Source organism: Equus quagga, chromosome 10 (genome assembly GCF_021613505.1).
Source record: "Equus quagga isolate Etosha38 chromosome 10, UCLA_HA_Equagga_1.0, whole genome shotgun sequence".
Classification (NCBI taxonomy): domain Eukaryota; kingdom Metazoa; phylum Chordata; class Mammalia; order Perissodactyla; family Equidae; genus Equus; species Equus quagga.
In genome coordinates, this window is record NC_060276.1 from 66,604,578 (window position 1) to 66,632,290 (window position 27,713).

The window sequence follows — 27,713 nt, forward strand, 5'->3', positions numbered from 1 at the left end:
CATTTGCAATGAACCTAAAACTGCACTAAAAAATAAAACCTGTTAAAACCTGCCGGGGCTGGCCCTGTGGCCGAGTAGTTAAGTTTACATGCTCTGCTTCAGCAGCCTACAGTTTGCCGGTTCAGATCCTGGGCACAGACCTAGCACCGCTCATCAAGCTATGCTGAGGTGGTGTCCCATATAGAAGAACTAGAAGGACCCACAACTAGGATATACAACTATGTACTAGGGGGCTTTGGGGAGGAATAAAGAAGAGGAAGCTTGGCAACAGATGTTAGCTCAGGGCCAATCTTTCTTAAAAATGAAAACAGCCCATATTCCTCTAGGAAGCAAATTTATCAAATGGCATTAGTCTTCTGCCTTCAGAGCTATTTCTAAAAATGCACATTTTCCCCTATATTTCCTTCTAGATGTCATATAGTTTCTCTATGATTCATTTTAATTACTAAACTTGTTTAATGAGTGAGGTATGCGTTCACATTTTTTTGTATGTGTTCCTCCAATTGTTCCAGCACCTTTTGTTAAAGAGATTTTCTTTTCTACATTAAATGGTCTTTGCAACTGTGTTGAAAAATAATTAACTAGGTTTGTGTGGTTCTATTTCTGGACTCCTTACTCTGTTCCACTGATCTTTGCATTTCTCGTTTCACCAATACCACATAGTATTGATTACTCCATCTTTACCATAAGTCTATAAATCAGGTAGTGTGAGCTTTCAAATATTTTTATTTTTACTTTTTCAAATTGTTTCAGTTTTTCTGGTTTCTTTGCATTTTTACATAAATTTGAGAATAAGCTTGTTAATATCTACAATAAAAGGTTGTTGAGATTTTGACTGGGATGACACTGAATCTACACATGAAAACGCAGCGACTTGATATGTTACTGAGTCTTCTAGTTCATGGACATAGAATTTATCCCTATTTATCTAGATCTTCTTTGATTTATTTTATTAATGTTTTGTTGTTTTCAGCAAAGAGAAAATTATGAAAGGAGCAGGAGGAAAACAATACATCACATACAAGTGACCCCAAGAACCTTTACAGGTGACTTCTCATGAGAAACAACAGAGACCAGAGGCAGTGTGTGGTATAGCCAAAGTGCTAAAAGGAAAAAAATGACAACCAAGAATCTTATCTTCAGAAAAACTATCTTTCAATGGGGAAAAATTAAGACACAAAAAAGGACTAAGAGAACTCATTGCTAGTAGACCTGCCTTAAAAGAAAAACACCTCCTTAAAGATGAAAAGAAATGACTTTAACTCAAATGTATATAAAGAAATAAAAAGGACCAGAAAAACTAATTACATAGATAAACATAAGTGACTGTATAAATATACATTTTACTCTTTTCTTCTTAAATGATTTAAAAGAGAACTGCATAAAAGACACAAGTATAAAACAACTATAAAACTGTTGGGCAGTAACACATAAAGGCCTAATTCATATGACAACAGCACAAAGGAGACAGAATGAAGAAAGCTATATTGGAAGATTCCATAGAATATCGGACATGAATTAGTATTAATCTGAAGCAGATGTTTAAAGCTAATATGCATATTATAACCTCTTGAGCAACGATTTTAAAATAAACTAAGAGATACACTAAAAATGAGAGTTCCTATTGCTACACATCCTGGCCAGCGATTGGTATTCTCAGGTATTTAAAAGTTTTAATCATTCTAACACGGGCATAGGGACATACTATTTGTTTCTTCTTTTTAATTGAATTTCTCTAGTTGTGAGTGAGCATCTTTTCATTTGCTCATTTGCCATCTTGTATCTTCTTTGGTGAGGTCTATGTTCAGATCTCTTGACCAATTTTCAATTGGGCTCTTTGTTTTCTTATTGTTGGGTTCTAAGAGTTGTTTCTATACTAGATAAAGTCCTTTACCAGATATGGGTTTTTCAAAATTTTCTCCTAATCTGTGGTTTGCCTTTTCATTCTCTTGACTTTTTTCCACGGCAAACATTTTAATAAAGTCTTACTTATTAATTTCTTCTTTCTGGATTATACTTTGATGTATCTAAAACTCATCACTAAACCCAAGGTCATATATTCTCCTGTATTTTCTTTTAGAAGTCTTACAGTTTTCCTTTTTTTCCTTAACAAGCCTTTTTGTCTTTTTTTGTTTTTCTATATGCGAGCAATGAACAATCTAAAAATGAAATGAAATGAAGAAAGCAAACCCATATACAACTTCAAAAAGACTAAATATTTAAGAGTAATTTAACAAAAAACTCCAAGATTTTTACAGTGAAACTTACACAATGCTGTTGAAGAAACCAAAAGAGATCTAAATAAATGGAGAAATATTTCATGTTTAAAATGCATTACAGTTAAGATAGCAATTCTCCCAAAACTGAACTATCAAGTCAATTACAACCACTATAAAAATTACAGCAGACTTTTTCCAGAAAATAGTTGACTCTAAAACTTATATGAAAATGCAAAAAATTCAGAATAGCCAAAAGTATAAATTTGGAGGACTCCCTCTGCCACATTCAAAAATTACTACAATTATCAGGACAAAGTGCTACTGGAATAAGGACAGACATATTCATCAATGCAACAGAATTGAGAGTACAGAAATAAACCCTTAGCATTATGGTCAATTCATTTTCAACAAAGATGCAAAAGAAATTCAATAGGGAAAGGATAGTCTTTCCAAATTATGGTAATAGAACTATTGGATATCTACAACCAATCAGATGAACTTAGACCCTTACTTCAGAACATACATATACAGTACCTTAAAACGTATGCAGAAATCTAACTGTAAAATGTAAAACTATAAAACTTTTAGAAGAAAACATAGAAGTAAACCCTTGAGACACTGGGTTAAGCAAAGGTTTGCTAGATTTGTTACCAAAAGAATCATACCTAAAAGGAAGAATTAAAAATGAGACCATCAAAACTGAAAACTTTTTGTTTCATAAGACACTAATAAGACAATGAAAAAGGCAAGGCATATACTAAAAGAAAATACTTGCAGATCACATATCTGATAAAACGCTATTATCCAGAATATACCAAGAACTGTTATAACTCAATAATATGAAGGCACACAATCCACTTAAAAATTGAGCAAAATATTTAAATAGACATTTTACCAGAGAAGATACATGAATGGCTAATACGAACACGAAAAAATACCCTATTCATTAGTCACTAAAAAAAAATGCAAACTGAAACCACGAGGTGCAATTTTACTCTAACAGAATGTGGTAACAAATGTAGACAAAGGTGGCCAGCCCCATGGCCAAGTGGTTAAGTTCGCACTCCACTTTGGTGGCCCAGGGTCTTGCCAGTTCAGATCCTGTGCGTGGACCTAGCACCACTCATCAAGCCATGCTGAGGCAGCATCCCACATAGCAGAACCAGAAGAGCCTACAACTAGGATATACAACTATGTACTGGTCCGGGGGGGGGGGGGGGGGGGGGTTTGAGGTGAAGGAAATAAAAGAAGATGGGCAACAGGTATTAGCTCAGGTGCCAATCTTTAAAAAAAAAAAACATGGAGAAAGATATGAAAGTCATTAACGTTGCTGGTAGGAACGTAATATGTTACAGTTACTTGGAAAACAAATTTGGAAATTTCTTAAGAAGTTAAACATAAATTACCACATGAGCCAACAATTCATACACAAGAGAAATAAAAACATCTACACAAAGATTTCCAAGTAAATGTTCACAGAAGCATAATTTATAATAGCCAATAAAACAGAAACAATCCAAATTCCAAGAGTTTAACGGAGAAACAAAAGAGTGGTATACTCAGACAACTGAATATTATTCACAAATAAATGGAATACTGATACATATACTAATATGGATGAACCTCAAAATAAACCTACATAAAAGAACTCAAACACAAAACACTAAGTATTACATGATTCCAATTGTATGAAATGTCTAGAAAAGGCAAATCTACAGAAACAAAAGTAGGTTAGTGTTTGCCTGGGGTTAGAAACAGAGATTAAATGTAAACTGGTATAAGGAATGTTACTGGGGTGGTGAAAATGTAAAACTAAATTATGGTGAGGGTTGCAGAACTCATTAAATTTACTAAAAGTCATTTAATTGTACACCTTAAATAAGTAAATTATATGGTATGTTAGTATTACCTGAAAAAAGGCTGTTTTTTAAAATTGAAATTGTCTAAACATCAAGAGTAAAAAGACAAACACTGTCATATAGGATAAAACACAAGCCAATCCACCTACCTACTTATTCTAGCCGACCTAAAAACCCAACCACCAACGTACTTACTATGAAATACACACACACGCGAACTATACAGACATACAAAAATTAAAAGTAAAATGACAAAGAAAGATACAGCAAGAAACACTAACCAAAAGAAAAAGTTGAAAATCCCTGAAAATTAAGACAAAGTAAACATCAGAACAAAAAAGTTTATCAGAGAATAAAAAGGAACATTATGCAAAGATAAAGGTGTGACATCTTCCAACAGCATAATCATCCCATACCTATGTAGGGGACCTGGAAGTTGCCACCCCAAGATATGTCTCTTTGGCATCAGGATGATTTGAGGCTGATTGCTTTTGATAAACTGGTACAGGGAAGGAGGCTCTGAGGAATGGAACTTGCCCTTTGTTAGGACATATTTACATTTGTAAGGTAAATCTCTATCTGTAAAAGGTGCCTCCCTCTCTGTACCAGGAAGAAGAAAGGAGATGACCTTCTCTCTAGAAACTCTTAATCAATACCAAAGGCAAGGACTTAAATCTGCATTTTATTGTGCTTGTCTGGTAACCTCCTGTAACTGACTTCCCTCCCCCTCCCAATGTTGGCATTTCTTTAAGGATTAAGCATCTTTCCTTAGGTTAGGAACTGACTGCTGTGCTCACCTGTGACCACCCAGCTCAGGACAATAGACTTGCCTCCTGCTACGCCCACTGAGATAGCAGACCACTACCTGCTGTGTCCATCAAGCGCTGTGCTGACAGGGCAATCTTGTGACTATTGTGGGAGGGACATTTCAATCTAATGTGAAACACCCTGTTTGGGGGTATAAAACCACTCTATGCACCCCACTTCTTCGGTGCCCTTTCTTCCTTCGGGAAGAAAGGCCCTGGGCCATGGTTCCTCATAAAGCTTTGTTTAATTTTCTCTTGCTATTCTGTCTCATGTGAATTTAATTCGTTCTCCGGCCAGACGAACCCACATTTAGGTAGAGGAAAAGTCTTCATCCCTACACGTATATGCATCTAACAAAAGATTTTCAAAATGCATAAAACAATAAATGACAGGTAGGAAATAACAAGTAAGCAAATTCAAAATTAGTTTGAGATTTGAACACTGATCTCTCAGAAATTAATAATACAAACAGGAAATTAGAAAAGATATGCAAGGCCTGAACAACACTATCAACAGCTTGATATGATTATGGAACACTCCAAAGACTAACAAGAGAACACATATTCTTCTAAAATACACATGTATAACATTCATCAAGATAGATCATGTTCCGGTCTGTAAGAAAAATCTCAATGGATTAAGAAAATAATAATAATACAAGGGCCATTTTCAGAATATAAAATTAAACTAGAAATCAACAACAAAGATATCCAGAAAATCCCCAAACAATTGGAAATTAAATAACAAAACTCTAAATAACACATAGATGAAAGAGAGTCTCAAGGGAAATTAAAACATGGATTGAACTAAAAGACAATGAAAATACAATACAACAAAATCTGTGAGATGCAGCTAAAGAAGTGTTAACAGAAAAATTTACAGTATTAAATAAATGTATTAGGAAATAGCAAAGACCTAAAATCAGTAACGAAAGCTTGTACTAAAGAAAGTAGAGAAAGAACAGCAAATTAAATCTAAAGCAAGCAAAAGGAAGGACATAATAAAGATCTAGAGCAGATATTGAAACAATACTCAAAAAAAGTCAATAAAACCAAAAGCTGGGTCTTTGAAAACAATGATATAACTGATAAACTTGTAGCCAAGCTGACCAAAAAAAAAGGAGAGAGAGAGAGAGAGAAACTATAATATAAATCATCAGTATCACAAACGGTGCCAAAGACATTAAGAGAAAATGAAGGAGTACTACAAACAATTCTATTCTCATGAATTTGATAAATTACATGAAATGGAATAATTATTTGAAATATACAGACTACCAAAACTTGTTCAAGAAAACCTGAATAGCCCTATATCTTGTAAATAAATTGGATTGCAAGTTACAAACCTAAAGATGAAAACTTCAGGCTCAGATGGTTTAACTGGTGAATTCTACCATAAAGGAAGAAATAACATCAATTTTACATAAACAATTCTATTAAAACAAAAAGGGGAAAACAGGTTCCAATTATGAAGCTAATATTACCCTGTTCACAAATCCAGAGAAACGTTACCAGAAAAGAAAATTACAAATCAGTATGTCTAATAAACACAGACGGAAAAACTGTGACAAAACTTTAGCAAATCAAATTCAGTAATATAAAAATATTATATCACAATCAAGTGGGTTTCATCTGAGGAACACAAGGTTAGTTCAACATTTAAAAATGAATGAAATTCTGTATCAACAATTTAAAGAAGAAAGACGACAATCAACTCAATAGATTTAGAAAAAGGCACTTGAGAAATTCAACAAAGTTTTTTTATCTTTATTTTTATTTTTTTTGATGTACATATTTCTAATTCTGTGTAGATTACATCATGTTCACCACCCAAACACTAATTATAGTCCATCCCCTCACACGTGTGCCTAATCACCCCTTTTGCCCTTCCCCCTCCCCCCTTCCCCAATGGTAACCACCAGTCCAATCTCCAATGCTATGTGGTTTTTTTTCTGGTTGTTTTATCTTCTACTTATGATTCAGATCTTATGGTATTTGACTTTCTCCCTCTGACTTATTTCACTCAGCATAATACCCTCAAGGTCCAGCCATTCAACAAACTTTCATGATAAAAACTCAACTAAAAAGACAATGGCAAGTGCTTAACCTAACAAACGGCATGGATGAATGACCTACAGCTAACAAAGACTGGAAAGAAGAAAAGTATGCCCTCCCTCTCTCTTCTATTCAACATTGGAAGGCCTACCAGTTCAATAAAACAAGAAAAACAATTATAAGGCATATATCTTTGAAAAGAAGGAATTTAAAAGGCCTTTATTTGGGGCCTGGGCTGGTGGCGCAGCAGGTAAGTTTGCACGTTCGGCTTCTCAGTGGCCCTGCTTCTCAGGGGCCTGGGCTTCTCAGTGGCCCAGGGTTCACTGGTTCGGATGCTGAGGGCAGACATGGCACCGCTTGGCAAAAGTCCTGCTGTGGTAGGCATTCCATATATAAAGTAGAGGAAGATGGGCACGGATGTTAGGTCAGGGCCAGTCTTTCTCAGTAAAAGGAGGAGGATTGGCAGCAGTTAGCTCAGGGCTAATCTTCCTAAAAAAAAAAAAAAAAAGGCCTTTCTTTGCAGAAAATATTATTTTCCATCTGGAAAATCTCAAATAATCTACCCAAAAGAACCTCTTAGAATTAAAAAGTGAGTTTAGCAAGGCTGCCGAAAATGAGGTAAATAAACAAATGTCAGTCAAATTCCTATGAGTAATTGGAAGTTGAAATAAAAAAGTAAAAGTAATACAATTTATAGTACCACCCCCCAAAAAGGAAGTTCTTATGTGTAAATCTAACAAAATATGTACAGGATGCAGATGCTGAAAAATGACAAAACATTAATGCAATAAATCAAATAAAATCTAGATAAATAAGGAGAGATACTAAGTCTACAAATCAGAAGACTCAGTAAAATACCAAATCTCCCCTATTTGATTTATAGATTCAATATTATCCCAATCAAAATCTCAGTAACCTCTTTATGTAGACTTTTAAAGATAAGAGAGAGACAATAATGTGGAAAGAGATGTTCTGAGACACAGCACAAAGGTGGGCCCTGATTACCCATGCTTCCACCAACTTGGAGCTTTCCTTTGACCTACTATTGTCAGTCTATATGACTAGCCTTCATTCCTGTTCGGATAGAAGTCTTGCCCTGTACGGCAATCCTTTGGTTCGGGTCCTGCTCCAATCTGAACCAACCTACAGGGGACCACATGCTAATATCTGCCTGCCTGAGCAACATAACCACCTAGAAGTTTCCCGCTGAAATGTTCTACCTACCAATTTGGATGCCAACTCTCTGAATATCAGGCCAGATCAGGCACACATTTGCCCTGCCCCTACCCCCAAACATACACTTCAGACCAGCGGTTTTGAAGCTTTCATAAGAGTTAACACTGTGAAAACTACTGAGGGCCCAAAGAGCTTTAGTTGATTTATTTACTACATCACAAAGTAAACTAAAAAGCTTTTTAAATAGTTAAGATACTTATTAATCAATAGTTAATTAGTTAATAATTAACTGGTTGATGTAATTAACTTAAAAATTTAATATTTAATTTAAAAATACTATATATATTACGTGTTAACATCCACAACAAATTTTTATGGAAAATGTATTTTCAAAATCAAATAATATTAGTGATGAGTGGTATTCCTTTATACATATTTACATATTTTTGCAAATCTCCTTAATGTCTGGCTCAATAAAACACAGGTGGAGCCTCATATTTGCTTCTGTATTCAAGCTACTACGAAATGTTCTGCTTGGGTTCAAATATATGAAGAAAATCCTGCCTGACAGATCTGCACTTGAAAAAGTATATTAGTATCTTTTCAGATAATTATGAATATTTTTCATTGATACTATACCAAAACTCAACAATTGGTAGCTTCTCAAAGATCAGTTGAAAGGTAGGAATCTGAAAACATATCCACAAACTTTTCATACCCTGTTATAGTAAAATCCACCAGTCTTGCCTTGCCTTTTCAATGGATATTTGACCCATGCGTGATTTTGGAACATCCCACAGACATCATTTGGAAAATACTGGTTTACTGAGTAATGCAGATCTTCAAAATGTTGGCATATTCATTAAATAATATTTTAAAAACCACACAATAAAATCTCTCATGTCATCAAAAAAATCTTTTAAGAATTGGGAAGCTATAAAGCTCACACAGGTGGATACAAGTTTACAAAAATTCTAAATTTTGTTTGAAAGCTCAAATTTAAGATGGGCAACAAATACTATCAGTTGTTTTCCTTGAAGGAATAAACTCACTTCGTTTATTTACAAAAAAATATATGCCTAATACCAAATATGAAAAACCACAGTTTGTCTTCCGTTATTCTTCTAAGTAAAATGTTCTAAGTGAAAAAAGTGAGCAGCACAGTTTGCTGACAACATTACAGGTGATTTTCCTCAAGTTAATCATCATAACCATAATCATAATTTGGCTTACAGATTTATGCATACTTCTCTTTTCATCACACAATATTAAGACATGTACTCAAAGGTTCATATTCAATAAAAATAGTAACTCTTACTGCTCAAAGACATTTTTAAAGAGAAACTAGCTTTTTTTTTTTTTAACTACAGGTGCAAGGTGAAGAATAAAATGACTACTGGTACAGTTTGATGCCACTACCTTGATTTGTATCAGGCAGTAGCAGATTGATTTTCTGCCGCTATTGACACCATCAGTGCAGATGTCAGCACAGGAAAATTGAAAGTAACAACTTAGTACTATTATGAAAATACTTCCCACTTTGCTGATCCTTTGAAGAGCCCAAACTCTGAAAACTGTTGTATATTGTTGGCCACCGCCTAAGGTAATATGTTCCCCTAGATCTGCTACCACCCCAGTATGGCTTATTGCCCTTTCCCAGTAGTACTTACTGATGGCTGGACCAGTTTCAGCAATGACAACTTCACTATTATTTAACCTTGTTAAGTGTCTTGTGGAAAACAAGGGATTAAAAAAAAAAACCAAAACCCTACCTTATTTCCAAATCAGTAAGTTTCTCATCTGTCCCAGGAATCATAAAAGCTGAGCTCACTTTTATCAATTAGCCAAGGGTTTAGACTGTAAGCAAACTTTTTTTTTTAACTTTGTAAGGGAATCCTAAAATGTATAACCTACATTTCTGCTTAACAAAACAGAAGATATAACTATAACTTAACCTTTTATGGATGTCCTCTACATTAACTCGCCCCAGAGTACTCTATTTTACATATGTCTCCTCACTTGCAGTCAGGCCATGAGCTGCCACTTGTAATAACGATCAATTTATTATGCCATTGCCTCTCTTCTACCTTCTAAATCTGCCATGGACTTGGAAACCAGATTTATTAGAATTATGTATTGAAGGCTCCATGTGAGAGATAACAATGAAATGAATTCAATGTGAGTTCTAGTGCACAGACATTGCTGTAACCTCTTTTAGCTGTTCAAAATCCTTTTTATTCTAATTCTCAGTTGTGTTCAAAACAAGTTAACTGGCTAAACAGATGAGCTCCAGACTTAATATTGCACTTGCATTTAAAATGAAGTCTTGTCCAGAAAACCTGAAGTCCACAGAAAAAGAGGTTTGACAAATCAAGAATTCAAGACCAGTGTGTTTAACTAAACGTTTAAGATAATTGTAGATTCACATGCAGTTTTAAGAAATACAAAGATAACTCTTTTACTATTTACCCACGTTCCCCCAATAGTAACAGCTTGCAAAACTATACTATAACATCACCACCAGGACTATTCATGACAGACCCTTCGAACGGACAATTACTATGCATAAGGATAGTACTAGACGTGTTGGTTCTATCTTTAAAAATGGAAAAATAACATCCATAGTGAAAGATAGTTCTGCAGCCAGAAATGGTCTCCTCACAGAACATAACATCTGTGAGATCAATGGACAGAATGTCATTGGGCTGAAGGACTCTCAAATTGCAGACATACTGTCAACATCTGGGACTGTAGTTACTATTACAATCATGCCTGCTTTTATCTTTGAACATATTATTAAACAGATGGCACCAAGCATTATGAAAAGCCTGATGGATCACACCATTCCTGAGGTTTAAAAGTCATGGCACAATGGAAACTTCGCTGAACTTCTCCAGTTTACTTCTTTGGCAACTTAACTTTATATAATGCCAGAGAGCATATGCTGCATGAGGACCTTTCTGTCTTACATCATGGCTGGGAGTCTTACTGTTTGATCTGATACCTTGCTCAAACTTCAAGATAGTTGTATAGCCTTATCCTGGTTTTACAAACATGAAACTTCGAAAACATTTACTGACTTTCATAGAATAGTTTCTCTACTGGAAACCTGATGCTTTTACAAGCCATTATGATGAGGATGACTGATACAGGCTTAGCTTTGTGTTAGAACCAGTTACCTTTATCCTAGAAATCAAGTAGTACTGTTTAATTACTTTAGTTCTATGGGATATTTGCATTTTTACTGTGTTTACCATAGTACATTTAGAATGATTGCTTTTGATAGTTTTTTTTTCTCTTTTAGTTCTGTGTGTTTGTGTGTGTGTGTGTGTGTGTGTGTGTAAAACACCAATTAAGTAACACTGGTTTCATTCCATTGTAAGCATTAGACAGTGCATGTAGGTTGCAAGAGATTGTGCAGATTATCACTAAATTTTAACTACCTTCACTTAATATGCTTAAACTGTCGCCTTAACTATGCTAAGCATCTAGAATAAAAGCCAAAATGTAACTACTGCTGCCTTTCTGAAACCCACCATGCAGTTCTGTATTAACTGAAATGTTCAGCAGCCCAGAGCAGTTTACTGGGAGATACTGAGCTATATCATAGCTGCTTAGTTGCATTTGAGATTTTCTAGTCATTGTGTAATGGAAACTTCTTTCTTCTAAAAGTTCCTGGTATCACTTTCTGAGAAATGAATCACCATATACTTAATGTAAAAATTCTTATAGGAAATAGGACAAACTTCTGACTCCCTTCTTTCATTTTTAGATTAACTGGGATAATACCTAATTTGGGCATTTTACTCTTAGGATTATGTAACCTTGCTACTTTGGCATGGTCATAGAATGTTTCCCTGGTAATTTGTACCATGTTCTGACTCCTCCTTGCAAACAAAATGGCAGAGACACTTAACCTGATTTTTTTCTTCTTTTTGATTTATGTGTATTCTATTTTAATTAAATATATATAAATTAAAAAAAAACTATTTGTGTTACTATTATTTTTCATTTTAGCATTCTAATAGATACGTAGCTGTATTTCCTTGTGGCTTTAATTTGCAATTCAAAAATGACTAATGGTGTTGAACACCTTTTCCTTTTCTAATTTGCCATCTTCTTCCGTGAAATATCCTTTCGTGTCTTTTGCCCATATTCTAAATGGATTGGCTGCTTGGATTTTACTACTTGGTTTCCAGTTTTTTATATATTCTCAATACTAGTAACTTATGAGATATATGGTTTACAAATAAAGTCTGCTGCTCTGTACATCCACTTAACAGTGTCTTTGCCAAAGTAAGACTTTTTAATTTTCATGAAGTTTAATCCACCAATTTTCGTTATATGGGTCATGCTTTTGAGGTCAAGTATGTGAACTCCACGCCCAGCCCAAGATTCAGAAGACTTTGTTTTCTTCTAGAAGCCTATAGTTTTAAGATTTACGTTTTACACTTAAGTCTACAATTACATTCAGTTCATTTTTATATAAGGTGTAAGACTTCGGTCAAGGTTCGTTTTTTTGCCTATGGATGTCCAATTGCTCAAGCACCATTGATGAAAAGGCTCTCTTTTGCCTACTGAACTGTTTTTCCACTTTCATCAAAAATCAGTTGGGCATAATTGTTTTTGTCTATTTCTGAGTACTCAATTTTGTTACATTGATCTATGTATCTATCCCTCCACCAATATAACACTGTCTTGATTACTGCAGGTATATAGTAGGTATTAATAACAGACAGAATGATTCCACTAATTTATTCTTTTTCAAGATTGTTTCAGCTATTCTAGGGCCTGTGCCCTTTCATATAAATTTTAGAATAAGCTCATCTATATTTATAAAAACATACTAGTACTTAAGTAGGAATTCTATTAAACCTTTATCACGTGGCGGACGACTGACAGCTTTACTATGTCGAGTTTTCCAATTCATGAGCATGGTAAATATCTTCAATTATTTATGTTTTCCTTAGTTTCTTTTATCAGCATTCAGTAATTTTGAGAATACAGATCCTGTACATGTTTACATAAGCTTATATCCAAGTATTGTACAAGACTTTCTTGAAAGGAATTGATGATGACATAAAGAGATGGAAAGACATTCCATGCACATGGATAGGAAGAATAAACATAGTTAAAATGTCCATACTACCTAAAACAATCTACAGATTCAACGCTATCCCAGTCAGAATCCCAATGACATTCTTTACAGAAATTGAACAAAGAATCCTAAAATTCCTATGGGGCAACAAAAGACCCCGAATTGCTAAAGCAATCCTGAGAAAGAAGAACACACCTGGAGGCATCACAATCCCTGACTTCAAAACATACTACAAAGCTACAGTAATTAAAACAGCAGGGTACTGGTACAAAAATAGGCGCACAGATCAATGGAACAGAAGTGAAAGCCTAGAAATAAAACCACACATCTATGGACAGCTAATCTTTGACAAAGGAGCTGAGGGCCCACAATGTAGAAAAGAAAGTCTCTTCAATAAATTGTGCTTGGAAAACTGGACAGCCACATGTAAAAGAATGAAAATTGACCATTCTTTTTCACCATTCACAAAAATAAACTCAAAATGGATCAAAGACCTAAAGATTAGGCCTGAAACAATACGTCTTCTAGAAGAGAATATAGGCAGTACACTCTTTGACATCAGTTTCAAAAGAATCTTTTCGGCCACCATAACTCCTCAAATGGGACTTCATCAGACTAAAGAGCTTCTTCAAGGCAAGGGAAAACAGGACTGTAACAAAAAAACAGCCCACTAATTGGGAAAAAGTATTTACAAGTTATTTATCCGACAAAGGGTTAATCTCCATAATATATAAAGAATTCACACAGCTCAACAACAAAAAAATCAAACACCTCGATCAAAAAATGGGCAGGGGACATGAACAGACATTTCTCCAAAGATATAAGGATAGCCAATAGACACATGAAAAGATGCTTATCATCACTAATCATCAGGGAAATGCAAATCAAAACTACACTAAGATATCACCTTATACCTGTTAGAATGGCAAAAATATCCAAAACCAAGAGTGACAAACGTTGGAGAGGCTGTGGAGAAAAGGGAACCCTCATACACTGTTGGTGGGAATGCAAACTGGTGCAGCCACTATCAAAAACAGTATGGAGATTCCTCAAAAAGTTAAAAATAGAAATACCTTATGACCCAGCCATCCCACTACTGGGTATCTATCCTAAGAACCTGAAATCAGCAATTCCAAAAGTCCCATGCACCCCTATGTTCATTGCAGCATTATTCACAATAGCCAAGTCATGGAACCAACCTAAGTGCCCAGCAACTGATGATATGGTATATATATACAATGGAATACTACTCAGCCATAAAAAAGGACAAAGTCTTCCCATTCACAATGACATGGATGGACCTTGAGGGAATTATGTTAAGTGAAATAAGCCAGATAAAGAAGGACAATCTCTGTATGACTCCACTCATATGAGGAATATAAAAATGTAGACCAAGAGAACACATTATTGGCTACCAGGGGACAGGTGGGGTGGGGGGTGGGCACAAAGGGTGAAGGGGTGCACCTACAACACGACTGACAAACAATAATTTACAACTGAAATTTCACAAGATTGTAACCTATCATTAACTCAATAAAAATTAAATTTAAATAAAAAGAAAAATGGGAAGACTAGAAGAGAATTAACCCTGTGCTTTTAATTGGAATCAGATATATTAATACAAATTCATGGTTTTATATGAAACACACACAACCACACATAAATAAATACATACAAAAGGATACATACAGAAACAGGATCATCTATGTATATGGATATAAAGATATATTTCCTAACTCTGTTGACTGAGAAGGCCTAGAAACAATGATACCTCAGTAACAATGAACACACAAATACTGTTTTCTAAAAACCATTCTCCAATAACAGGAACCAAGATTCCTTAGAGAAATGGTTGATTCCAGAGTTGGGGTGGGAAAAAAACAAGATGTGCCTAGAACATACTGTGGTGTTAGAAAGCAGAGCAATGCTCAAAAACCATGGAGAGACAGCAAAAGGACACAGGAGCCAACGTGAAGGAACGTCCAATGGCCAAACCTCAGAGCCACAGTAATAAAACAATGACAGTATTGAATTACAACCAAAAGAACGAAATATTGATGAGTCCATACCGACATAAGTATTTCATTAAATGAAGGAAATGTGAAGAAAAGACAGTGCTTCCTTACAGTAGAACTCCAATTAAGAAATCTAGAAGGAATAATGGAAGATCTAAATAACCGAGACAAACACAAACATAATCACTGTGGCAGGTAAGAAACATGGATGGATAAAATCAGTGGGTGAAAGTATGATGAGAAACATGACATTTGCATGATCTCAAAGCATATAAAAGTGAAAGGGAAAAGCAGTAACTTTACAGTGGAAAACTGATACACTTTAACCAAGGGATCAAAATTAACATCACACATATTAAGACATAACAACATCATGTACATATGACGCACAGAGAATAGCACAGCATTACTTCTGTAGCATTATTTCCAAGATTGCACAACATGAATTAAATCATAATAAATGTCAACAATGTGACAGATCTTGAAATTAACTGATAAAGATTTTAAAACAACTGTTATAAAATGTTCAATCACAACATTCTTGCAACAAATACTAAAATAGAAAATCTTGTCAATAAATGACATAAAGAACAAATGGAAATTTTAAAGTTAAAAATACAATAACTAGGGGCTGGTCCGGCGGCACAGTGGTTAAGTGCGCATGTTCTGCTTTGGCAGCCCGGGTTCACCAGTTTGGATCCCGGGTACGGACATGACACCACTTGGCAAGCCAGGCTGGCACAGGTGTCCCACATATAAAGTGGAGGAAGAGGGCACGGGTGTTAGCTCAGGGCCAGTCTTCCTCAGCAAAAAGAGGAGGACTGGCAACAGATGTTAGCTCAGAGCTAATCTTCCTTAAAAAAAAAAAATACAATAACTAAAATTAAAAAATAAATGGACAGAATCAACAGCACAATGCAGATGGCAAAGGAACTTAAAGAGATAAACAGAAACTATCCAATACTGATAGAGAAAATATTGAACATAAATGCATAAACGTACAAAGGCTAAGGGAACTACAAGACAGTAACAGAAGGATAGGATAAAAAGTGTGGGACTGAAAATATTTGAAAAAAATTAATGACTGAAAACTTCCAAAGTTTGGCAATAAACATACACCTACAGATTCAAAAAACTAAGAAAATTTCAAAAAGGATAAACACAAAGAAATCCACGGTCAGATACATCATAATAAAACTGCCAAAAACTTAAGCCAAAGAAAATATCATAGAGAAAAATGAAACATTACCCCTTACTGGCATAATGATTCAAATAACCAATTTCCCATCAGAAACCATGGAAACCAGAATGAAGTGGCACATATGTTTAAACAGCTGAAATAAAGGAACTGTCGACCTCAAATAATCTATGCAGAAAAATTACCTCCAGGAATCAAAGTAAAATAAAGACAGTCTGAGATGATGGAAAACTAAGAACATGTAGCCCATGAGATCTTCTCTAAAAGAATTGCTAAAGGAAGTTCTTCATACAGAAACGAAACAATAGAAGGAAATCTGCTTCATCAGAAATGAGCAACAGTAACATTTATCTAGATAATACAATAGATTATTGCTCTCTCTTGAGTTCTTTCAAATTGTGTGAGGGCTGAAAACAAAAGACAAACATTTTTTGATAGAGTTTTCAATGTATGCCAATACAATACATGACAATTATAAAACAGGGAGTTAAGAGACTTACAAGATGTTAATGTTTCTGTATTCAAAACTACCAGGAAAATACAGACAGTGAAAACTTAAGTATGTATTGTGTAACCTTCTAAGGAAAACACTAAAAAAGACTATATAAAAAGATATAGTCAAAAATATCAATAAAATTAAAACGTAAAACCAAAAAGTATTCAAATAACCCAAGAGAAGGCAGAAAGGGGGTGAGGGGAAGAGGAACAAAAAAGGAACAAACAGAAAACAAAGAATAAAGCAGCAAACCGAAATCCAAACATAACAATATTTACATCAAATGTAAACAACCTAAGCACCAAAACTCAGCACGGAAAATGTCAGAATGACCAAAAACCAAAAAACAAAAACCACCCTAAACCATGACACAATATCCTACCTAAAAGAAATGGACTTCAACTATATTGATACAGGCAGACCAAAAGTGAAGAAATGAGAAGATACACACCATGCAAACATCAACCACACAACAGGACTGGTTATGTTTATTAAAGACAAAAATAGACTTCAAAGCAAAGAAAACTACCAGGGGTAATGAGGGGAATTATATAATGATAAAAAGGTCAACTCAACAAGAAGCCACAGCAATGTTAAATGTATAAGCCTATGCACCCAACAGAGTTTCATAATACATGGAACAAAAATTGACAAAATGAAACAAGAAATAGGCAAATCGACAGATATACTTAAAGACTTCAACACTTCTCTGTCAGTATTAGACAGAATTAATGGGCAGAAAGTGAGCTAGAGTATAGAAGATTGAACAAGATCATCAACCAAGGAAATCTTTTCAGCAGTTACCCAACACTCCACCCAATAACAGAATTCATATTCTTTTTAAGTACACACGGAACACTTACATAAAACAAAGCCTAACATACATTTAAAAAAATTGGAAGTATAAAAAGCACTTTCTCAAGTCCTAACATTAAACTAGAAATTAATAACAGAAAGAACACAGGAAACTCCCTAAACAACTTAAAAACCAATTATACTTTTCATCCTCAGAAGCTGAAATCTTTTTTTTTTTTTTTTTAAAGATTTTATTTTTTCCTTTTTCTCCCCAAAGCCCCCCGGTACATAGTTGTGTATTCTTCGTTGTGGGTTCTTCTAGTTGTGGCATGTGGGACGCTGCCTCAGCGTGGTCTGAGGAGCAGTGCCATGTCCGCGCCCAGGATTCGAACTAACGAAACACTGGGCCACCTGCAGCGGAGCGCGCGAACTTAACCACTCGGCCATGGGGCCAGCCGCGCTGAAATCTTTTTTATATCTTTCATACTTCAACTTAACATTTTCAGTCTTTGCTCTACATTCATAATTGCTTTATTTTTGTTTTGTTTTTCTGAGGAAGATTAGCCCTGAGCTAACATCTGCTGCCAATCCTCCTCTTTTTGCTGAGGAAGACTGGCCTTGATCTAACATCCATGCCCATCTTCCTCCACTTTATATGTGGGACGCCTACCACAGCATGGCTTGCCAAGCGGTGCCATGTCCACACCCCAGATTCCAACTGGTGAACCCCGGGCTGCCGAAGCGAAACGTGCACATTTAACCGCTGTGAAACCGGGCCAGCCCCCATAATAACTGTTTTAAAGTCTTTAAACATTAGTTCTATATTTTTTGTCATTTCAGAGTCAGCTTCAATTGACAGAATTTTTTCTCTTCATATTTTCCACATCTTTGCAGGCCTGACATTTTTTTTCAAATCACTATTCACTATTCGAACTAAAACTTCTGGCATCTTCCCACTCTTTCCCAATATATTGGTAACCAAAAATTACCGGCATGAGATAGTTATACAATCCAACTAAAAAAGAGAAGATCTGAATAGACATTTTTCCAAAAAAGACATGCAGATGGCCAATAGGTACATGAAAAGATGCTCAACATCATTAACCATCAGGGAAATGCAAATCGAAACCACAATGAGACAATCATGTCACACCTGTTAGAATGGCTATTATTAAAAAGACAAAAAATAAAAGTGTTGGTAAGGATGTGAAGAAAAGGGACCTCACGTGCAATGTTGGTGGGACCGTAAATTGGTGTAGCCACTATGGAAAATAGTATGGAAGTTCCTCAAAAAATTAAAATAGAACTACCATATGATCCAGCAACTTCACTCCTGTGTATTTATCCAAAGGAAACAAAAACACTATTAAATAGAAAAGATACGTGTACCCCCATGCCCATTGCAGTATTATTTACAATAGCCAAGATAGGAGAACAACCTAAGTGTCCACTGATGGATGAATGGGCAAAGATATGGTAAGTATATATACAATGGAACACTATTCAGCCATAAAAAAGGATGAAACCTTGCAATTTGCAACGTGGATGGATCTTGAGGGCATTATGCTAAGTGAAATAAGTCAGAAACAGAAAGAAATACCATATGATCTCTCTTATATGTGGAATCAAACAAAAAAGTGAACCAAAAAAACCAAGCTCATAGATACAGAGAATAGACTGGTGATTGCCAGAGGTGGGGGGCGGGGGTTGGAGAAATGGGTGAAGGGGGTCAAAAGGTAAAAACAAAAGAAATAGAAATTCAGTACCAAAAACCTATTTGAAACCACAGCTCTGTGGCCCATCTTGATGGGTACAAAATAAATGTATTGTTTGTATAAAATAACATTAAAAAGGAAAAATGGAATATAAAACCATATTCTTGGGGCTGGCCCCGTGGTCAAGTGGTTAAGTTCAAGTGCTGCGCTGCAAGCGGCCCAGTGTTTTGTTGGTTTGAATCCCGGGTGCGGACATGGCACTGCTCATCGAACCACACTGAGGCAGCGTCCCACATGCCACAACTAGAAGGACCCACAACGAAAAATATACAACTATGTAGCGGGGGGCTTTGGGGAGAAAAAGAAAAAAATAAAATCTTAAAAAAAAAACATATTCTTAACTAACATTGATTATAGTAATTGATTAAAACTATGCAGAACGCTTATATGTACATTAGTAAAGATAGATCATTTTGAATAACAAAAAATGTTTTAATATTTATTATTTTCGGTAAACTTATTTAAGTTTGGAAAGAAATTAGAACAGAAGAAAAAGACGTTCGGAAAGATTCAATACAAAAACATTATTGGCATAAGAACATTATAGTTTTTCTCATATATCAGTCAGCAATATTTTTGTTCAGTGGGCTTTTATTCCTGCCTTTCAACTTGGTAAAATGGTAAGAGGCAAAAAGAATAATTTTATTCCATGTTTAAGAGAAACTATAGCATAGGGGTCGGCCCCATGGCCAAGTGGTTAAGTTTGCACGCTCCGCTTTGGCTGGCCAGGGTTTCACCAATTCAGATCCTGGGTGCAGACATGGCACCGCTCATGAGGCCATGCTGAGGCGGTGTCCCACATGCCACAACTAGAAGGACCCGTAACTAAAAAAATATACAACTATGTACTGGGGGGATTTGGGGGGGAAAGCAGGAAAAAAAAAGAGAGAAATTATAGCATAAAATCTGTTTTTGATGACAATGCGGGGTGGTAGTAGCATAATTTAGAGATATAGATACAAGAGATGTTTGTTTAAACTAGGACTAAGCAAATTCTTTCACTAAGAGGTAGTTAGTAAATATTGTAGGCTTTGCAGGCCATGTGGTCACTGTTTTAACTGCTCACTTCAGCTGTTACAGCGTGAAATTACCCACAGACAATATACATATAGATAAATATGGTTGTGTGGCAGTAAAACTATTTATGGACACTGAAATTTGAACTTCACATGATTTTCATGAGTTGGGAAATATTATTCTGCTTGTGAATTTTTTTAAACCACTTAAAAATGCAAAAACTATTCTTAGTTTTCTAGTCATACAAACTCAGGTAACAGGTTAGATTTGACCCACAAGCCACAGTTAAAAGCTTTGTGCTAAGCCAAAAAACAATTTAAATTTAACAGGACTCAAGTCACACAGAACATGTTCTTCAACAAAATGGAATTAAAAAAGAAATCAAAAGCAAAAGAAAAATTTGGAATTCCACAAATGTTTGAAAATTAAACAATACATTTCTTTACTACCCATAAGTCAAAGAAGAAATCACAAGCAAAATTAGAAAGTACTGTGAACTGAATTATAATGAAGACACAATAAATAAAAATGTATGGGATGAGAAGACACCACCAAAAATGGTGGAGTAGGGAGCTCCTAGGATCCATCCTTCCACTGAAATGATTAAGCTGGCAAAAACTCTTACCAACTTTTTCAGAATTCGAGAATCTAATCAGAAACTTACTACAACCAGGACAGTGCTTAACAAAGACAGGGGCTGCAAATTTTGTTAAAGAAATCTAATCAGGTCACTGGTTAACAACTCAGGTAATGGAATGGAGACTTTAGTGACCACATTTGACAGGGAATACAATCTTTGCAAAAAAAAGTAGTTTAGAAAAGCCATCAAACAAATGGATGACTGCAGCCCACAATAAGCAACAACTGCAAACGCTGGAGAGGGGAAGAATACTCTGAGTTCCAGAGCCACCATATTATAAAAAGCAAAATGTCTACTTTTCAACAAAAAATTATTAGTCACGTAAAGAAACAAGCAGGTATGGCCTATTGACAGAAAGAAAAGATAATTAATAGAAAGTGTCCCTGAGGAATACCAGACATTAGACTTATTAGAAAATCAACAGTCACAAATATGCCAAGAGCTAACAGAAACCATAGACGAAGCTAAAGGAAACCAGGAGAACAGTGAATCAATAAATAGAAAATATCGATAAAGAGACAGAAATTACAAAAAGGAACCAAATACAAACTCTTAAGCTGAAAAGTACAATGACTGAAATAAAGAATTCACTGAATTTTAGAGGGGTTCAACTTAAGATTCAATAGGCACAAGAAAAGATAAATTACCATGAAGATACGTAAATTAAGATTATCCAGTCTGAGGACTGGAAAGAGAAAAAAATGAGGAAAAATGAAAAGAGCCTAGAAGACCTATAGACAGCATCAAGTGTACCAATTCATGCAAAATGACAAGTCCAGAAGAAAAGGAGGGAGAAAAGGGGCATTAAAGAATATCTGAAGAAACAATGGCCAATCTACATATCTTAAAACTTCAATGAATCTCAAAGAGAATAAACTCAGAGATCCACACTGAAATGCAGTATAATCAAACTGCTGAAACTCAAGAAAAAAAGAAAATCTTAAAAGCAAGAGAAGTAATTCATCATTAGAAACCATGGAGGCCAGAAGGCAGTGGATTTCAAAAATAAAGAGATCAACTTATGGCATGACAGCATAAGGAGTTCAAGTGACCTGCTCCCCAGTGAAAACTATTTTAAAAACCACAACCATTTAAAGCCACTGGAAATGGTTCTAAGAACAAACAGCAAATAATAAAATATCTATACAAGAACATCTTCAAAAATTCACTAAGAAAGGTGAGTCTGTGGCATTTGAACGAAGACTACTCCCTCCCTCCCTCTCCCATCCCAACTCAAGAAGGAGTGAGACTCCACTCAAGAGTCCTGCAGCCAAGAACATAGGGCTCCCTCTCCCCACAGGTCCCATTCAGAGGCTTTCCTCCCAGGAGAAACAGAGCATCAGTGTTTCTCATCCAGCCCACAGCTGCCAGCTGCTAAGGTAGAGTCCTGATCAAGTGTGGTTTAGAGGTAAGGGTTCCCTGTGCTGCCTAGCCCCCACTGATGGAATGTGGGGTTTAATTGGGTGTGGTGCATGGAGAAGACTGAGGCTCTGAACATTCTTGCCCTGGGTTGTGAGGAGAGAGGGGCAAACTGAGAGGACCTCTGGCTGCACCCTCCCCTCCACCAAGCATTCAGCTAATGGAGCAGGTCACAGAGAAACTTGCCATTCTCCCTAGCCCCACCTCTAGAGACCAGGTTCAGAGCTTTTGCTTGAGGGTAGAAGCAGACATTAAAACAGATAGCTCCTAATCTCTTCCCAAAGGACTGACTTCATTTGCAAGAGCATGGAGAAAGTCAAGCCTTGAGGAGTCCTAAAAAAACAGTGAGGTTAAAGTGAAAGGCGATTAGGAGGAGATTCAAAATATAGACTAAACTGTAGGTCTGTTAGTTTGCAGGAGAGAACTGGGTAATAAAGGCAACTGGGAGGAGCCCTCCTGGGGTGAGAACAAATAGCAAAAACTAATCTCAGAAACTATTCCTTCAAAGGACCCATATTTTGACTGGAGTAGTTTATACCCCCAGGGCATTGTGGAAAACAATTAAAAAATCAGTTCACAGTAAGTGGAGTTTGGCTGCTGAGTGTGGTCACAGAAAGACAGCCCTAACAAAACCACTGTCATCCCAGGGTGATTGTGGGCATATTCAAATTGCACCTCCGTAAAGAGCAACATCGAGGGATGAACCTTGTGGGAAAGGAGCCTACAATGAAATACCACTTCATACCCACTAGGATGGCTAGAATTGGATAAATTAGCAAATTTAGATAATGACAAGAGTTGGTGAAAATGTAGACAAGTTAGAGCCCTCATACACTGCTGGTGTTGAGTGTAAAATGGTGCAGCCACTTTGAAAAAGAGTCTGGCAGTTTCTCAAACAATTAAATATAGAGTTACCATAAGACACAGCAATAACACTCTTAAGTATACACCCAGAGAAATGAAAACGTATGTCTACACAAAAACTTGCTCATGAGTGTTTTAGCAGAATTATTCTTAATAGCCTAAAGGTGGAAACAACCCAAATGTCCATCAATGCATGAACAGAAAAACAAAATGTGATATTATCCATACTATGGAATATACTCAGCCATAAATGGAATGAAGTACTGATACATACTGCAACATGGATGAATCTTGAAGCATTATGCTAAGTGAAAGAAGCCAATCACGAAAGACCACATATTATATGATTACATTCATATGAAATGTTCAAAATTGGGAAATCTATCAAGACAAAAAGTAGATTAGTGGTTGCCTAGAGCTGGAGAGGTGGGGTTCAAGGGAGTATGGGGTTATGGCTAAAGCATATGGACTTCTTGAAGTAAGGAAAATGTTCTAAAATTGACTGTGATGATGGCTGCACACATACTAAAAAACACTGAATTGTACAGTTCAAATGGGTGAATTGTATGGTACACGAATTATATTTCAATAAATCTGTCAAAAGAGAACCGAAAGGAAAAATTAAAACATTCCCAGAGAAACAAAAGCCGAGGGACTTCATTGCTAATAGAACTGCCAAAGGGAGTTCTTCAGGCTAAAATGGAAGGATAATAATAACTCAAAAGCATATGAAGAACACGGGTAAAGGTAACTACATAGGTAAATATAAAAGCCAGTATTACTATATTTTTGGTTTGTATCTCCTCTTATTTTTTTTATATGACATAAAAAGAAATGGACAGGCTGATCCCAAAATTCATAGGGAATTGCAAGGGACCCTAAATAGCCAAAACAATCTTGAAAAAGAAGAATAAAGTTGGAGGACTGACACTTCTCAATTTTAAAACTTACTACAGTCTACAGTAATCAAAACAATGTAGTACTGGCATAAGGACACACACAGAGACAAATGGAGTAAATTTTAAAGACCATAAATAAACTCAGACATCTATAGCCAACTGATCTCGCCAAGAGTGCCAAGACCATTCAACAGCAGAATAAACAGTCTGTTCAACATATGGCACTGGGACGATGGCTATGCACATGTAAAAGAATGAAGTTCGACCTCACATCATATTCAAAAATTAACTCAAAATGGATCAATGACATAAAGAGAAGAGCTAAAACCACAGAACACTTAGAAGAATACACAGAAATAAATTTTCATGACCTTGGATTTGGCAAAGGATTCTTAGATTTGACGCCAAAAGCACAAGCAATAAAAGCAAAAAAATAGCTAACTTTAGACCTCAACTTTAAAAAATTTGTACACCAAAGGACACTATCAAGAAAGTGTAAAAAACATCTACAGAATGGGGAAAAAATCTGCAAATCATATATAGCAGTCTACTATCCAGACTATATAAAGAATTCTCTCAACTCAAGAACAAAAAGACAAACACTCAAATTTAAAAAATGGGAAAAGGACTTGAATAGACATTTCTGCAAAGAAAATATACAAATGGCCAACAAGTACATAAAAAGATGCCCCAAATCAATAGTCATTAGGGAAATGCAAATCTAAACCACAATGACATACCACTTCAAACACATTAGGATGGTTGTAGTTTCTTAAAAAACCAAAACCAGGAAATAACAAGCATTGACAAGGAAGTATGGTAATTCTATCTTTAACTTATGGAGAAATTGCCCAAGTACTGTTTATATCCCAACAGCAATGTATGAGGGTTCCAATTTCTCTACTTCCTTGCCAATACTTATTTCCTGGTTTTGGTTTTTTTAAAAATTAAATTCTCCCCTCAATTTAGAAGTTGTTTTAAATGGCCACTGCTGCTGTAATCCAGATAACAGGCACTCAAAAATTCACCGTTTTTAATGGACTTTTCTTTTTAAAATTACTCTTCAAGATTTATAAAAAAATAACCCATGCCAGAAGAAGTTCATATGTCACAAAAGTTTAAGAAATGCCTGCAGGGGCTGGCCCGGTGGCACAGCAGTTAAGTGTACACGTTTCACTTTGGCGGCCCGGGGTTTGCCAGTTCCGATCCGGGGTGCGGACATGGCACTGCTGGCAAGCCATGCTGTGGTAGGCGTCCCACAAATAAAGTAGAGGAAGATGGGCACGGATGTTAGCTCAGGGCCAGTCTTCCTCAGCAAAAAGAGTAGGATTGGCAGCAGATGTTAGCTCAGGGCTAATCTTCCTCAGGAAAAAAAAAAAAAAAAAGAAAGAAATGCCTGCAAAAAATAACCACTGTTTAAAATAATAGTTACCTCTGGGGATGAGGGAAGAGAGAGATGCAATCAGGGATGGGTACACAAGAACTTCAACTGTAACAGTAATGTTTTACTTTTTTTGATTGGCTGGTGAGAACAGAGGTTCATTGTATTATTCTTTATATGTTTGTATATGTCTTAAGTATTTCATAACATATATAGAAAGCCCCACAAAAAACACACAGAAAGTTAATCTTATATTCTTTCATCAACCCATCACCACCAAAAAACAGAAACCTACTACAGTACTCTGCAACTTACTTTTCTGATATAACAATCCATTATAGCATTCTCTAGATCAAAAAGAGGTAAATGTTTTCACAGGTGCAAAATATTTCATAATATGAATGTCCCACAATTTATTCAAATATTCTCCTATTGATGGATATACAGGTTGTTTCCAGTTACTTGTCCCAAAAACAAAACTGGAAAAGCATCTTTGTACATGTATCCTTACATACTGATACTTTTTATTTCTGTAGGATGGATTCTAAAGAGTCATACTATTAGGTTCCAGTATTTAGTCAAGTGATATCTGTATTTTCTATTTCCCTAAATCTTGCCAGATTACTTTTTCAAAAGGTTGTAGCAATTCACACTCTCCAGCAACTTATGAGTGAAATATGGGCACTTCTTAACTGAAATTTCTTTTAACCACAGAAGCATTTAACAATAAATTAGATGTAATTTTTTAACTGTCTTCTCCATATAGTAAACATGTTATGCTTAACATAAATTTGTTTTCACGAAGAGATTTAAACATGGGAAATCTAGCTCTTTCCTTACTAAATAAGTAATCAAGCCGAGAATTCACAAAATAAAGTAGCAATTCGCCCAACGATCACCTGTATACACACATAAAAAACACACACCTCTACCTCTGAGATGCTTCCAGAACAAATGTTAAGCATTATATGCCCAAAAGTCCTCATCTGGGGTATAAAGGGCACAGAAAAAAATTTTAATCTAGCCCATAATAAATATGCTACAAACTGATTAGACTGTCAAAACTACAAAGTTTGCAAGCGAAAGGCAGCAGGAAGGAAATAAGGAGGAGCAGCCCCAACAGGTTAGGCTGGTCCTGAAAGTGCTCTGGGGAGATGGGCTCCTTTCGTTTTGGAACGACACGGTGTCAATAAAAACCCATTTAAACAAGGAAAACGACCCAGAATCCCTCCTAGGAGCCAGTTTCCGCCAACCACCTAGCCTCATCGGTGGTAAGGTGATTAAGGACAGAGAAATTATTCTCCGATATTTTGCAGAGAGGCGAGAGAGAAAAATGAAGTACAGGCCGGCCCCTCCCCCCACGCAGGCTGGCCACGCGATCCCGAAGCGCGTAGCCTGCTAACGGCCACTTTTCTAGCCGATGTGAGGCGCAGCACTCACCACAACACAAAAATGGGCCAGTCTCTGGACTTCCCTTCGTAGATTTGTCCTTTGGCCGCGTTTCCACCCCTGGTTCGCCTGGAGTACTTGCCTCCGGCGCAAACGCCGCCATCTTAGGCCTTAGATGCGCCCTAGGGGATAGGGCGATGAAAGCCTGGTGGGCGTCACAACTAAATCGGCCCCGCGCCCAGCCTCCGTGCAGAACTCAAATGGCTCCGCCGGCAACGTGACCCAGCTGCCTGCCGCCCCTCCCCCAGTTTGCCTGACTGGTTGCATTTCCCCTCACAGCCTTTGTTATCTCTGTTGAAATTCCCTCGTTTTTCCTCCTTTTCTTTCCCTTCATTTGTTTTTTTCTTTTTCCATCCCAAATTTGTTTTACCTTTGCTCCGATTCCTTTTTTCTTTCCGTATTTCTAGATAGCTGTCGTTCTCCTCAACTTTCATTTACCTCACAAGTGTGCCGCATTTTATAATAGACAAACCTATCTTTATGTGATTTTACCAAATTCTGACATTATAAGGTAAGCTGAGGACTCACTTTCCCTGTTTTATAGATAAGGAA

General features: G+C 36.1%; 1 long non-coding RNA gene across 1 annotated transcript in view; it reads right to left on the bottom strand.

The window, feature by feature from the left end:
• The window catches only part of LOC124245786 (uncharacterized), a 101,025-nt gene extending 73,688 nt beyond the window's left edge, over positions 1-27,337 (bottom strand). Inside the window, exon 1 of the long non-coding RNA XR_006890346.1 lies at positions 27,153-27,337. This is a non-coding gene — a long non-coding RNA (uncharacterized LOC124245786). The remainder of the gene's footprint in view (positions 1-27,152) is intronic.
• Between the last annotated feature and the right edge of the window lie 376 nt (positions 27,338-27,713).